The following is a 13,913-nucleotide window of genomic DNA, read 5'->3' as shown; positions in this document are numbered from 1 at the left end:
ATGACGCTTTCTATCTTCCCGTCTCTTAATAGCTCCAAATATATTGGGTTACAGTAAACGATTTAGCCCAAGGCGCGATACACTGACAGACAGAATCCATTTAACACGGATAAAAGTAACGAGGGAGTATGTGATAGGGAAACGTCCGCCCCTGAGCTTTTCAAGAAGCACTAGAATTTATCTTCGTAAATATTTGTTTGTATTGGCAAACTCTAGTATTAGTGTAATAGTGCTTTGAATATATGACAGCTTCTAGAATTAGGCAATATCAGTCTCTACATGTAGGTTTTAAACGTGACAATATCAGTCTCTATTAGTAGGCTTTAGACCTGACAATATCAGTCTCTATATGTAGGTTTTAAACGTAACAATATCAGTCTCTATTAGTAGGCTTTAGACCTGACAATATCAGTCTCTATATGTACTACCAATATGTAGGTTTTAAACATGACAATATCAGTCTCTATTAGTAGGCTTTAGACCTGACAATATCAGTCTCTACATGTAGGTTTTAAACATGACAATATCAGTCTCTATTAGTAGGCTTTAGACCTGACAATATCAGTCTCTATGTGTAGACTTTAAACATGACAATATCAGTCTCTATTAGTAGGCTTTAGACCTGACAATATCAGTCTCTATGTGTAGACTTTAGACGTGATAGTATTAACTATTTTGTGTAGCTTTTAGACGTGACTGTATTAGCTACTACAAGAAAAACATAAAATAAATACTTAAAAAAAAAACAAGCTGATATTAAGTGTAATTGTATCAATAAGTTTGGACCAGTCATGTAATTATGCTCATGACCGACTTTCACATATTAAATCTGAGCGATTACAAAAATGTTTACCAATTGTTTTTGTTTATCGTTTAGCTTTCTCAATGCACTATGATCCTGTCACTTTCTCACTGCACTATGATCCTGTCACTTTCTCAATGCACTATGATCCTGTCACTTTCTCACTGCACTATGATCCTGTCACTTTCTCACTGCACTATGATCCTGTCACTTTCTCAATGCACTATGATCCTGTCACTTTCTCAATGCACTATGATCCTGTCACTTTCTCAATGCACTATGATCCTGTCACTTTCTCAATGCACTATGATCCTGTCACTTTCTCAATGCACTATGATCCTGTCACTTTCTCAATGCACTATGATCCTGTCACTTTCTCAATGCACTATGATCCTGTCACTTTCTCACTGCACTATGATCCTGTCACTTTCTCAATGCACTATGATCCTGTCACTTTCTCAATGCACTATGATCCTGTCACTTTCTCACTGCACTATGATCCTGTCACTTTCTCAATGCACTATGATCCTGTCACTTTCTCAATGCACTATGATCCTGTCACTTGTCTGGACCAGTTGTGAAAGGGGAGGGAAGAAGAGGGTATCTTGGTGAATGTTTATATGGTCTTTTTTTTTTTTTATGCATTAAAAAATGTTTACTAAGGATTCAAGAGTCCTCAAGGGGACTAACTCACCACTCTGTCATGTACTATTTCTTTTCATTGTTCAAGATAACAAAGCAAATAATTAATTACCAACAGTTAATTAATTAATTGGTTAATTTCTTTTATCGATTCTTGTGTTATCAGGAAAAAGAAATACTTGTGCGAAATTCCCGTTCCCTAGCCGGGACCATACGGGCGATGATGGTTCCTTAATGGAAAGCGATGGTACATACTAGGAATATGGAGTTTTCCTTCGTGGACTCAGTCTCTAGCCTCGCACTGGATGGGAGAACTCAAGGGACCGTGACCCATGAAAAAACGAATGTGATTAAATGATCATCTAGGTGACGGGGGCCTTCAGACAGAGAGGTTGGTGAAGAGCCAATCCTTCATCCTGGCCACGGGATAAAAGCCTTTCCCGTGACAAATGCTTATAGAAGGAATTCCTCTCGTCCATATATGGACACGTCAACGACACGTGACTGAGAAATAGTTACACAATATAAGAATCGATACTATTTAGTGAAACTGCGATCGATACCAGAATTAAATGTGAATAGTTTTACCAATTATAACAACATGTTGAAACGAGGCGACACCAAGACCATATTTCACGATATAGAGAAAGAAATGAACTTACAAACGGACAGAAATGGATTACTCTAGAAACATATTTATAATTCAAGTATAAACACAGAACGAGATCCTGTGCTTTGACTCCATCATTCATTCAAGTTAGTTCCAATCAAAGACAAATCCATGAGTTGTGTCCGGTGTTACACATTTCTTCATGTCAAATTTTTCACCATATTTTTTTATCCGTGCATCTTTTTTTTTTTTATATTATGTTATTCCTTTTCCTCTTCAAGTTCTCCACGTATCCCAGCTTAGCGTGACGCGTTTTCCGGTCGGAATTCTAATCTCTTCTTTAGCATTAGGAATATTTTTTCCCCTCAAGTATGTGCGTGTGTGTGAGTGTTTCAACGCTTCTTGCGAGAGTCTCTATTTAATTCATACGATGGCTGCCTGGTCGTGTGTGGCGTATGCCCCCTGCCCCCATGCAGGAGATACAGCCATTTCTAAAAGTAAGTTCTGAAAGTTGTACTAAAAGATGTCCAAACTGGTCAAATCCAGTCTTGTATTTATCAATAGTGTCTGTCTGTTTGTTTGTCTTATTACGAATGGGATTTCACATTTCACTTTCACGGAAAATATTTTTGGCACAAGAGAGTTCGGTACATTTTTAATAACAGTACAGCAGACTTTCATAAGTCAAACTTGATCATACAGTAGCATCTCTCTTTTTCAATTAATGTTATACAATCGAATTTTTAATGTTAACTTATAGTAATACAGTAGAATTTTTCTAGTTAACTTATAGTAAGTAATACAATAGAATTTTTGTTGTCAACTTATAGTAATACAGTATAATTTTTCATATCAAATTATAAGAATACAAAAAAAGCTCTCTTTTATCAAACTGAGGTAGAACAGTCGAATCTCTTTGAGATTGTTGAGAAGTCATGGTAATAACTTAGAGGCTCAAGTCATATTGTTGGACTACAGTGAAGGTTCTTCTATAAAACTGTGGAAGTAACTAGTTTCTCTAATGTCAAACTGTCCAGCATCACTTTTTTATTAATTTATTTTGTTTTCTCCTGCCCAGACTTGCTGATCTCCGTCTTGACAGGTCTGGGAAACCAAAAATTCTCGACCTGTATGGTGACGTGTATGCACTTCGCAAAACAGCAGGGTTTCTGTCCAGGGCTTTTGCAAGAGAGGATTTTAGCCTCTCAAGCCCTCACTCAAATGGAGTTTGATGATGATGATGATGATTTTATGTTCTTCAACGTTGCAACGCTAATCTTCTTAATTCTTAGAAGTCTTTGTGACTCATTCACTGTTTTTGTTTAACTCTTCGCGTGCTGTGAGATGAAAGAAACAGTTATTTCTTCCAATAACTATTTCTATGTTCATTTCTCTCCTTAGTAACAACTAATTTCCGGGTCCTAAATGCTTGCTTCAAGTCCGACCTCCTAAATTCTCTATCGTTGGAGGGAGCATATTGCTTAATCGGCTAAACCATCTACATATTTTTTAAACATCATTTTTGTGTTTAATATTTCAATGAATATTCTAGGACACTGCCATTTAAAATTCACGAACGTTCGTAAGATGACATCGTCATTTCTCAATATCAAAATACAAGTTTGTATGAAGTTTGTATGAAGTTTGTATGAAGTAAAATGTAATCTGCTTTCAATTTCAATGTGAGCTCTTTGACCTTTGTCACGTGACGTTGAGTTGAGATTCTGTCGTCTAGCATAAAAAAAGGAAGAAAATGGCTGTGTATTTTTATTGCCATATTAAATGGAAAGATTACAAGCCGTTGAGTGTCCATTACAAGCTAATGACCCGTGGGTTATCGCCATGGACATGTCCACTTTTTCTCCAGCAGACCTGGTCAGTGTCCAGTAATGGCGTGATAATGTATTGGAAAGACAAATCGCAAGAGTAGCTTCCCCCTTTCTCCTCCATCACAAAGTGTTTAGGGTTCGTGGAACTGGAAGTTGATCAGATAAGTAGAGAACAATGACTTTTAGTTGACACGAGAAAACCATGTGAAGTAGATTTTTGTTATAAACATAGATAGATAGATAGATAGATAGATAGATATTAGATAGATAGATAGATAGATAGATAGATAGATAGATAGATAGATAGATAGATATTAGATAGATAGATAGATAGATAGATAGATAGATAGATAGATAGATAGATAGATAGATAGATAGATACAGATAGATAGATAGATAGATAGGTATTAGATAGATAGACAGACAGACAGACAGACAGACAGACAGATAGATAGATAGATATAGATAGAAAGATAGATAGATAGATATACAGATAGATAGATAGATAGATAGATAGATAGATAGATAGATAGACAGATATTAGATAGATAGATAGACAGACAGACAGACAGACAGACAGACAGATAGATAGATAGATAGATAGATAGATAGATAGATAGATAGATAGATAGAGATAGATAGATAGATAGATAGATAGATAGATAGATAGATAGATAGATAGATAGATAGATAGATATTAGATAGATAGATAGATAGACAGACAGACAGAAAGATAGATAGATAGATAGATAGATAGATAGATAGATAGATAGATATTAGATAGATAGATAGACAGACAGACAGAAAGATAGATAGATATTAGGTCTTGTCTATAGCCTCCTTATTGTTTGATAGACTGGTCCTAATGACAAGGTCCTTCCAGTGTCACTGCCTCAGTCCAACCACGTTCAAAGGTACATCATGATCGATTCCATTTCTGCATGCTCAACACCAGCTGACCTGTGGCTAGTGGTAAATATTCGATAGGCTCTCCAGACATAAGGGAAGGCTGTATTAGAGAGACAGGGAGGAGAGAGAGGGAAACACAATGAAAGAGACAGTGAGAGAGTAAGAGAGAGAGAGAGAGAGAGAGAGAAAGAACTATAAGATATAGCTAAACATAACTAACTTTTATGTTTGTAGCTTTTAAATGTCACTTGTTCTTTCGCTGAAACTCATTCTCATGAGTGAAGATAAAAGACTTCTCACATTTAAACAATATTTAAGGTACAAATCGTGTGACCCAGTAGCCAAATTTCTTTGATATACCTCCCCCCCTTCCGGTCCATAAAACACAGCACCTTAAGAAATGTTGGCTGCTCTGGACTAGATAAAATACTTTTTGTTTACACGGCAGTGAAGAGTCTCCCAATGGAAGCTCGCAAGCTTAAGAGCCTGAATTCGATGATGAAATCTTGGTTCCTAATAGAAGGAACAGGAATGGGTGTCTGAATGCTAAAGTGAAGTGTAGAAGGGATAGGTCCAAAGATAAAGTGCCTTAACGCGGTGAGGCGCTGTAGGCTCCCAATTGGAGATCCCAAGACTTAGGTGCCTGATAGCGATGTTAAAGTCTTCCCTCCAAATAGAAGTTCCAAATGTTGGATGCATGAATGATGATATGAGATAAAGGGTGAGATTTAGGGTAAGGTTTAGGGTAATGTTTAGAGTAAGGTTTAGGGTGAGGTTTTTAGGGTTAGGATTAGGGTAAGGTTTAGGGTGAGGTTTAGGGCCTATACGAGGAGGGTGTTTGTGGGATATATCACTATATTACACCGAGAGGAGCAACGATTGAGATGGAAATCATTTTGAAATTCACATCCTCAGTAGGAATTGAGACCTCTGGATAAGACGCTTTAGTATTTCTTGGTTCTGTTTTATTATCGAGAATAGTTTCCCCCCATTGGAGACTATTCCCTTCCCTTTCACCCTCTCTAACTTTCAACTATTACGTCATACGCGAGATGTCATTGCATTCCGTGGGTAAGGAGAGGGAAGTCACTCAGTGTGTAAGACTTCTCCTAACTATTATGAATGACTTGACTTCCGAATTCCAAGACACACTTCCGATGTCGGACACATTTCATTCCAAGACACACTTTCGATGTAAATCACATTTCAATCTAAGATACACTTTCAATGTAAAACACATTTCATTTCAAGACACACTTTCGTTGTAAATCACATTTCATTCAAGATATACTTTAAATGTAAAACACATTTCATTCTAAACACACACACACACACACAGTTATCTCCTAGAAATACATCCGCTCTCTCTTCTACACATGCGCCGCCTAGTATAAGAAACAACAACAACAAGAAGAATGTTCTCGATCGATTGAAGATGTTTCAAGTTCCCAGCTCTGTGAGGCTGAGGCTTTAAAATTAATGTGCATGTCAAAAAAGAGAGAAATAGAAGGAGAGAAAGAAACAGAAAATGAAGGGTTGAAACACAAAGTGTGTGTGTGTGTGTGGCAGGAAGAGAACAAAGAGAATCTGTGTCGTGTCAGAGGTGAAAGGAGGAAGAAAAGGGAGATAAATCCAAACAGATTGAGAGAGAACAATGGAGACGTCAGCACAGTGTTTGAATGAAGAGAGACATAGTGAAAGAGAAAAAAGAAAGAAATAGTGAATAAAATGAGATAAAAGAGAAATGGTGAGAACAAGAAAGAAGGAAAGACTTCTAGTAAGTGAATACAAAAGAAGTTTCAAAGAAAAAGAAACACAACGACACAGTTTGTAAGAAACACAAAGACACAGTTTGTAAGAAACACAACGACACAGTTTGTAAGAAACACAACGACACAGTTTGTAAGAAACACAACGACACAGTTTGTAAGAAACACAACGACACAGTTTGTAAGAAACACAACGACACAGTTTGTAAGAAACACAACGACACAGTTTGTAAGAAACACAAAGACACAGTTTGTAAGAAACACAAAGACACAGTTTGTAAGAAACACAACGACACAGTTTGTAAGAAACACAACGACACAGTTTGTAAGAAACACAACGACACAGTTTGTAAGAAACACAACGACACAGTTTGTAAGAAACACAACGACACAGTTTGTGAGAAACACAAAGAAGTATCCAAGGAAAAAAGGATTTAAAAAAAAATGAGTCTGAAATCTGGCCAGTGGGCAGGTTGGGCCGGTAGGGCCACCGAATGCCAGTCTGTACCAAGACGTCAAATATATAGACTTCAGTTGAAATACATGGAGACTTTGCAAAACGATGAAACAATCTTGACAGTATTTGTGTGACTGAACGTAAGGATATGTAAATGACCTTCCAACAAGTGGACAGGTTCTGCTGTGTGTATAGTCAGCCCTAAGCTGCAGACAGTCAAACTAGATTTACAAGTTATTTAGAAAGCAGTAGATGACCTTGTGAGTAAAGTTCACTTTCAGGCCTTGCATTCTACAGGGGCAGAGGATGTGTCTTTTTCCAACAGCAAGCAGAATGTCATGTCACCCCTCTTGGCTACGCTCATGGAATTTGGTGACTGTAGTTTGCTTAATATTTTATATCGAAAAGGGAAGTTTTATTGTCAAAACCATCTGTTGGGGGAGGGGTAAATAAAAACTCAAAACTCTGTTAGCTTATTGGATCATCTAATAAAGTATTCCTATCAGTAACAACTTTCGATACATTATTGAACTTTACACTCTGCTCTTGACGACTAGTAGAATTGGACGCCCATCATGTGGCATACAATTTGTGGGCCGAATTATATCGAAAGCCTGGGTCGATTTGGACACCCAGTCCGCCCCTGGAAATGAGAACAACATAAGACAGAACAAATACGAAGAATAAAGAAAATAAGTGTCATTGAAAATAAAAATAGAAAACTTATTAGCAATTGTCCAAGCGAGAGAGATGGAAGAGGTCTAGAACATTCTCTCTACAGGAAGAAACATGCAAATCAGACGTAAATGTTTCTTTTTTCTAATTCGCACCCAGTGTTTTTGAACCAGACCAACTCGCAGGTCTGCAAAAAATAAAAAACTGCCCAGTCAAATATTAATGTCCTACATTTGAGTTCATATAGACACAAATAAAAGGTGATGAACATGTATATCTCTGTCAGACTAATTCATTTATATCTAAGAGATTATCACTTGCAAATGTATCTTGTGAATTGTAACTAATGTGTGTGTTTGTGAATGAGAATGTTTCTCCACATCAGAGCGATACAAAACTTTCTCGCTGACACAGACCTAACATTGTATACTTGCAGAAGTATTTATTAGCCAGGGGCGACAACCTTCGTCTCTATTTTATTCTTATGAGTGCACACATGATTGAGTTTTTTAATTCAACAATAGCTAGGTCATTATTACCGGAAGTGGTAATGATTATAAATAAACACTACCTATATAACGGACATACTAAGGATGCCTCCTTAACAACGTCTGACAACTAGTCCAATCCCTGGCCTTTTCGTGTGTTTCAGATACTGGGTCCGGCAGAACTGACATGGGAAAGGGCCTGGACGAGTAACTGGCGCCAAAACCAGCAAGATTCGGGCAGTAAACCTCAAACCTCAGCTTCCTTGCAGGTAAACTCAAGCACGGACAAACCCCAACCCTGAGGAAAAATAAGAAGCCGATGATCCTAGGCAGTTTTGCATCATCGCAAAACCTGATCTGGTCAACATGTTCAATTCAGTGTCTGCTAAGAAGATTTCCTGTGGCATGAAGCACTAAAATGTTATAGACTTCTAGTGATTTCCTTCTGCAATAACAAAAGTAATGAGCCATTTCTTCTCAATCCAAGATTTATAAATTCGTATAAAATGCAGATCTTTTGGAGAACCAGTCAAGCTCTCATGAGTCAATGTTGCACTGAATTTCAGTAAAAATTACATTAATATTTAACGAGTGACCTAAGAAAAAAAGTCTACATTAGTAACTAACCTGTTGACTTGAGTAAATCCCACATCAGTAACTAAGTAACTAAATCTTTCATCAGTTAAACTGTGAACATTAATACAGCCAACATTACCAACTGACCAGTTAGTAAACTTTTAAAAAGTCAAGATTAGCAACTGATCAGTAAACGTCAATAAAGCCAACTGACCAGTGTAGAAAACAAAAGCAACCAATTTCCTTGATTTACTTTCTTGTGTGAACATTTTGTTCAATCAAGCGCCTAAACTCGCAGACTAAATGGACAAATAAAGTTGATTGGCTAGAAATGATCACATGTTGTCCACCCTAGTTGGTTAAGGATAATTGTGCATAATTTGATTGTACTGATAGAAGAGATAGGCATGTAGTAGGAAAAATCCAAATTAAGTATTAAAAAAAAAAGACAAAAAAATAAACAAAAACATAAAAAATACTTTTAAAAAAATAGATTAAATTTGATTTGATTTGATTAGATTAGATAGATAGATAGATAAATAGATTGATAGATAGATAGATAGATAGATTATATAGATAGATAGATAGATAGATAGATAGATAGATAGATAGATAGATAGATAGATAGATAGATAGACTTTTTAAAATTTAAAGGCAAACTGTAACTATGAAATCTAATCCTTACCCTGACCCATTAATAAAACTACGTTAATGATTTGATATGCTGAATGACACGTAAAACTGTCTGCTCAGAATCCACAAGTCCATGTCCTCCTAAACAAATCTAGGACAAGTTCAGAGCGCAGAGAGAGACAGATGTAGAGTCTATCATCTGATGCTACTTCGCACTGGCTCCATTGGTATTCGATCCTACCACCCACGGTTTTTCCTTTTCAATGCAAATGTAAAAAAAAAAAAAAAAAAAAGGAAACTCGAGCGGCCATAGGAAGTTATGAATGATTTATCAGCGACACCAAGCGTCCTGATCAGCCAGAGTGACGCGCATGCGCATTGTTCATTCATTCCGTTTCTTCCTGTTCTAATGAACGCTTTAAAAAAATAATCTTTTTTTTTTTTTTTACAAATAAAACAAAACAAAATCATTCAAATAATTTTTATCAATTGTCGATATCATCTTTCAATTACCTTCTTTTTTTTTTGTCTGTAGACCTTTTATTTCACCTATTGTGTTCGGGGACAAAAAAATAATTGATTTTCATAACAGAATGAATGTGTGTTTGTCTGCTCTTGTGAATACTGTTAGAATGTCTTGTTTCTCGAGACTGTACTTCAGACAAAGACTTGGCTGATTCTATCTATCTATCTCTCTATCTCTCTATCTCTCTATCTATCTATCTATCTATCTATCTATCTCAACGCCTCACCTCGAAACAATAGCTAGCTATGTCCGTGGTGGTGAAGCAGGCAGAACGTTTTAGTGCGTTGGTTATTTGAACACAAACTTCTTTTAGCCAGATTTTATATTGTCACTTGATGATGTATTTATAAAAGAATGATACATATCAATGCTGTATAGGTTTAATTGTGTTCTAACGTATTGTTTATGTAGTGAACGATAGTTATTTTTACCGGGCTTGTACCAAGTCACTTTATATCAAGTCATTTTATATCAAGTCACTTTATATCAAGTCATTTTATATCGTCACTATATATTAAGTCATTTTATATCAAGTCATTTTATATCGTCACTTTATATCAAGTCATTTTATATCGTCACTATATATTAAGTCACTTTATATCAAGTCATTTTATATCGTCACTATATATTAAGTCACTTTATATCAAGTCATTTTATATCGTCAATATATATTAAGTCACTTTATATCAAGTCATTTTATATCGTCACTATATATTAAGTCACTTTATATCAAGTCATTTTATATCGTCACTATATATTAAGTCACTTTATATCAAGTCATTTTATATCGTCACTATATATTAAGTCACTTTATATCAAGTCATTTTATATCGTCACTATATATTAAGTCACTTTATATCAAGTCATTTTATATCGTCACTATATATCAAGTCATTTTATATCGTCACTATATATTAAGTCACTTTATATCAAGTCATTTTATATCGTCACTATATATTAAGTCACTTTATATCAAGTCATTTTATATCGTCACTATATATTAAGTCACTTTATATCAAGTCATTTTATATCGTCACTATATATTAAGTCACTTTATACCATATCACTTCGTCTGTCTTGACAAAATCTTGTTTTTTTTTTCCACTTCCTATTCTCGGATCAAGTTGAAACTTTGTACAATCATTCAATGTCAATGACAACACATGAATCAATCCAAAAAAAAAGTTTTCAATTAGTTAATGAATTAGTCGTATTCATTTCTTTTTAAATATGGAAAATGTACTAAATAGGCGGATGCAGAAAGACCCGTGACAATAATCACCTAAAGTTGCAACCTGATAAGAGAGCTAAAATACCTTATACTCACAATAGATAAATAAATAAATGTTCTAAAAGTACTTAACTAGAGGTATTAGTTCGATTTCAGACTCAACCAACTTTTTTTTTTTTAATTATATTGAAACGGTAGCACGGAAACCTTCTTCCAGACCCCCCCCCTTCCCTCCCCTGCCTCTGGTTTACTAATGTGTCTGCACTAGAGCGCACTAAATACAATTATTTCCAATTTTTATGCAATGATTGTTAAGGCACTAATTTTATGCAATGATTGTTAAGGCACTAATTTTATGCAATGATTGTTAAGGCACTAATTTTATGATTTTTTCTTCATGTCATTTTGTCGAAAAACAAAACAACAAAAACAAAAAGAAAACACGGAAATGATTTATTCCATTGATGGTATCTCAAAGTAAAAAAGGAAAATTCATGAATGTCATCCTGTGTGTTTGGCATCTACAAAATAGTTATAATAGGTGTGTGTGGGGGGCATATCTTGGTTTAAGGTAAGAGTATATTGTTTCATAGTTTGTTTGACGTTCCGGGATGTTCCTGGACACTATGACATGCAGGTTTTACGTTCCGGGATGTTCCTTCAGAACTGGACACTATGACGTGCAAGTCCTAAGCTCCCATAGAACTGCCAACAGTGAAACAAATCAGTTCGTTCTTTCATTCACAATCCAGACTGACTTTATCTTCCAGTCAAGGTTGTCATAAGTCGTTTTGTGTTTGTTTAATTATCATTTCGAGGTTGTGGTTCTTTAATATCAATCAGAGGATTTCATTGAAGGCGGACAACTGTGGGGTGTTTTAGTGTCTCTGGTGTACAGAATAAAGGAAGTGTCGCTAAGTTGTTGTTGTTCTAAAGAGGGCTACTAACAAGCGGGCTACTAACAAGCGGGCTACTAACAAGCGGGCTACTAACAAGCGGGCTACTGACAAGCGGGCTACTGACAAGCGGGCTACTAACAAGCGGGCTACTAACAAGCGGGCTACTAACACGCGTTAATAAAATAGAGTTGATAAGAAAATAAAAAACTGTGATATTGTTAAAATTAAAGTCAATTGTCAATAATGTCAATGTCAGTGTCATATCTCTTTCATAATATCTCTTTGTCTACCTTTCTGTAGTTTATCTTTCTATATTTATCTCACTGTCTATCACTATCTCTGTATGGTATCCCTCTATCTTTATCTCTCTTTACGTTATCTCTCTATCCCTCTATCTTTATCTCTCTGTATTTTACCTCTCTATCTTTTCTCTGTCTATCTCTCTATCTTTCTATCTGTTTTCGCTCTACCTATCTTTATCTCTTCAAATGTTATCTGCCTATCTGTCTCTCTACCTATCTTTATCTCTTCAAATGTTATCTCCCTATCTGTCTATCTCTCCACCTATCTTTTATCCTTCTGCCTCCTATATTCTCACATCGAACTCAACCTTTTTTTTTTGTTTGATTTCATTTTATCTTTCTATCCATCTGTTTATCTTTTTTTTGTCAATCAATACATCACTCTTCCGTTCTCCACAAACCTCTCTATATCTCTCTATCTCTCTCGGTTTCTCTCCGCTTCTCTTTCTATCTGTGTCTGCCTCTCTGTCTATGTTTCTCTTTCTCTGTTAATTTGTCTTTGTCTACCTTGTTCCACTCTCTCTTTTTCTCTAATTCTTTCTCCCCCATTATCTCTTTATTTCCCTATCTGTCTGTGTTATCTCTCTCTCTCTTCTCTCTCTCTCTCTCTCTCATAATAATAAAACTAACGACAAAATAACAAGCCATAAAATAAAACTCAGAAAATAAAAAGAAATAAACTAATAATCAACTGGAAGTAACTAACAAACTCTGACTTTACCTTCAACTGGAATTCAAAGAAGAACAAAAAAAATCCAACTTTTTGTTTTGTCTGTCCCTAATTGTCTAGTAAACACAATAAAACTTTGAGAGATGTCTCCAAATGTCTTGATGACATTCGATTAATTCAAACTAGGTTCCGAGAAAATAAAAAAAAAAACACAGAATAACCAAGTCAAGCAGCCGAGGAGAAAATGAAAAAAAAAACCCAACTTATTATAACCCAGTTGATAATGCAAGATGCCTTGTAGCGCCCTCACTGGAATTCAAACTAATGCGAATCTTGCTCACACATCGACCAAGAAATATTGGCGGGAACCAACGCCTCACGTGTTCTCGCTCTGGGACGATTTCTTATGCTGCTTATGAATCTGTATTCTGTGTAGGCTAATGTGTTTTTGATCAACTCCAAAAGTATTAGAGCAGGTTACTGTCAGCCTGACGATCAAATTATTGAGTGACACTGTGGAAACAAAAAGGCAGGGGCAATGGGGTGGGCTGATGGGCAATGGGGTGGGCTGGTGGGCAATGTGAATACAGTTTTCTTTTTTTTTGTTTCTGATTCTCTGGCGCATGTGCGCGATCAGCGTGCGCGTGCGGGTCGTCTTCGGTGACGGTACTGTTGACGCAGGAGAGAACGAGGAAATATTGATAGGAGGAAGACCAAACAAGTCACATGACCGATGACGTCGCCGCGAGGTGAGCACGAGTTGTTTCATACAGCGGAAATTCCCGAAGCTTGGGCGTCTTTAGAAACAAGTTCGTTTCGTCATTTAGAATTATGTTGACTTTGACATCCAAGCTCTTTTATATTTATATCCCACATAGGAAATAAATACGAAAAT

At 36.1% G+C, this 13,913-nt stretch overlaps 1 protein-coding gene across 1 annotated transcript in view; it reads right to left on the bottom strand.

The window, feature by feature from the left end:
• LOC106070596 (octopamine receptor-like) overlaps window positions 1-13,460 on the bottom strand; it is a 98,832-nt gene extending 85,372 nt beyond the window's left edge. Inside the window, exon 1 of the mRNA XM_056037002.1 lies at window positions 13,070-13,460. The gene's annotated coding sequence lies outside the window, so the exon portion shown is untranslated. The remainder of the gene's footprint in view (window positions 1-13,069) is intronic.
• Between the last annotated feature and the right edge of the window lie 453 nt (window positions 13,461-13,913).

This window comes from Biomphalaria glabrata, chromosome 7 (genome assembly GCF_947242115.1).
Source record: "Biomphalaria glabrata chromosome 7, xgBioGlab47.1, whole genome shotgun sequence".
Taxonomy (NCBI): Eukaryota; Metazoa; Mollusca; class Gastropoda; family Planorbidae; genus Biomphalaria; species Biomphalaria glabrata.
The sequence above is the reverse complement of the archived record's forward strand: the minus strand, read 5'-3'. Positions and strand labels throughout refer to the sequence as shown.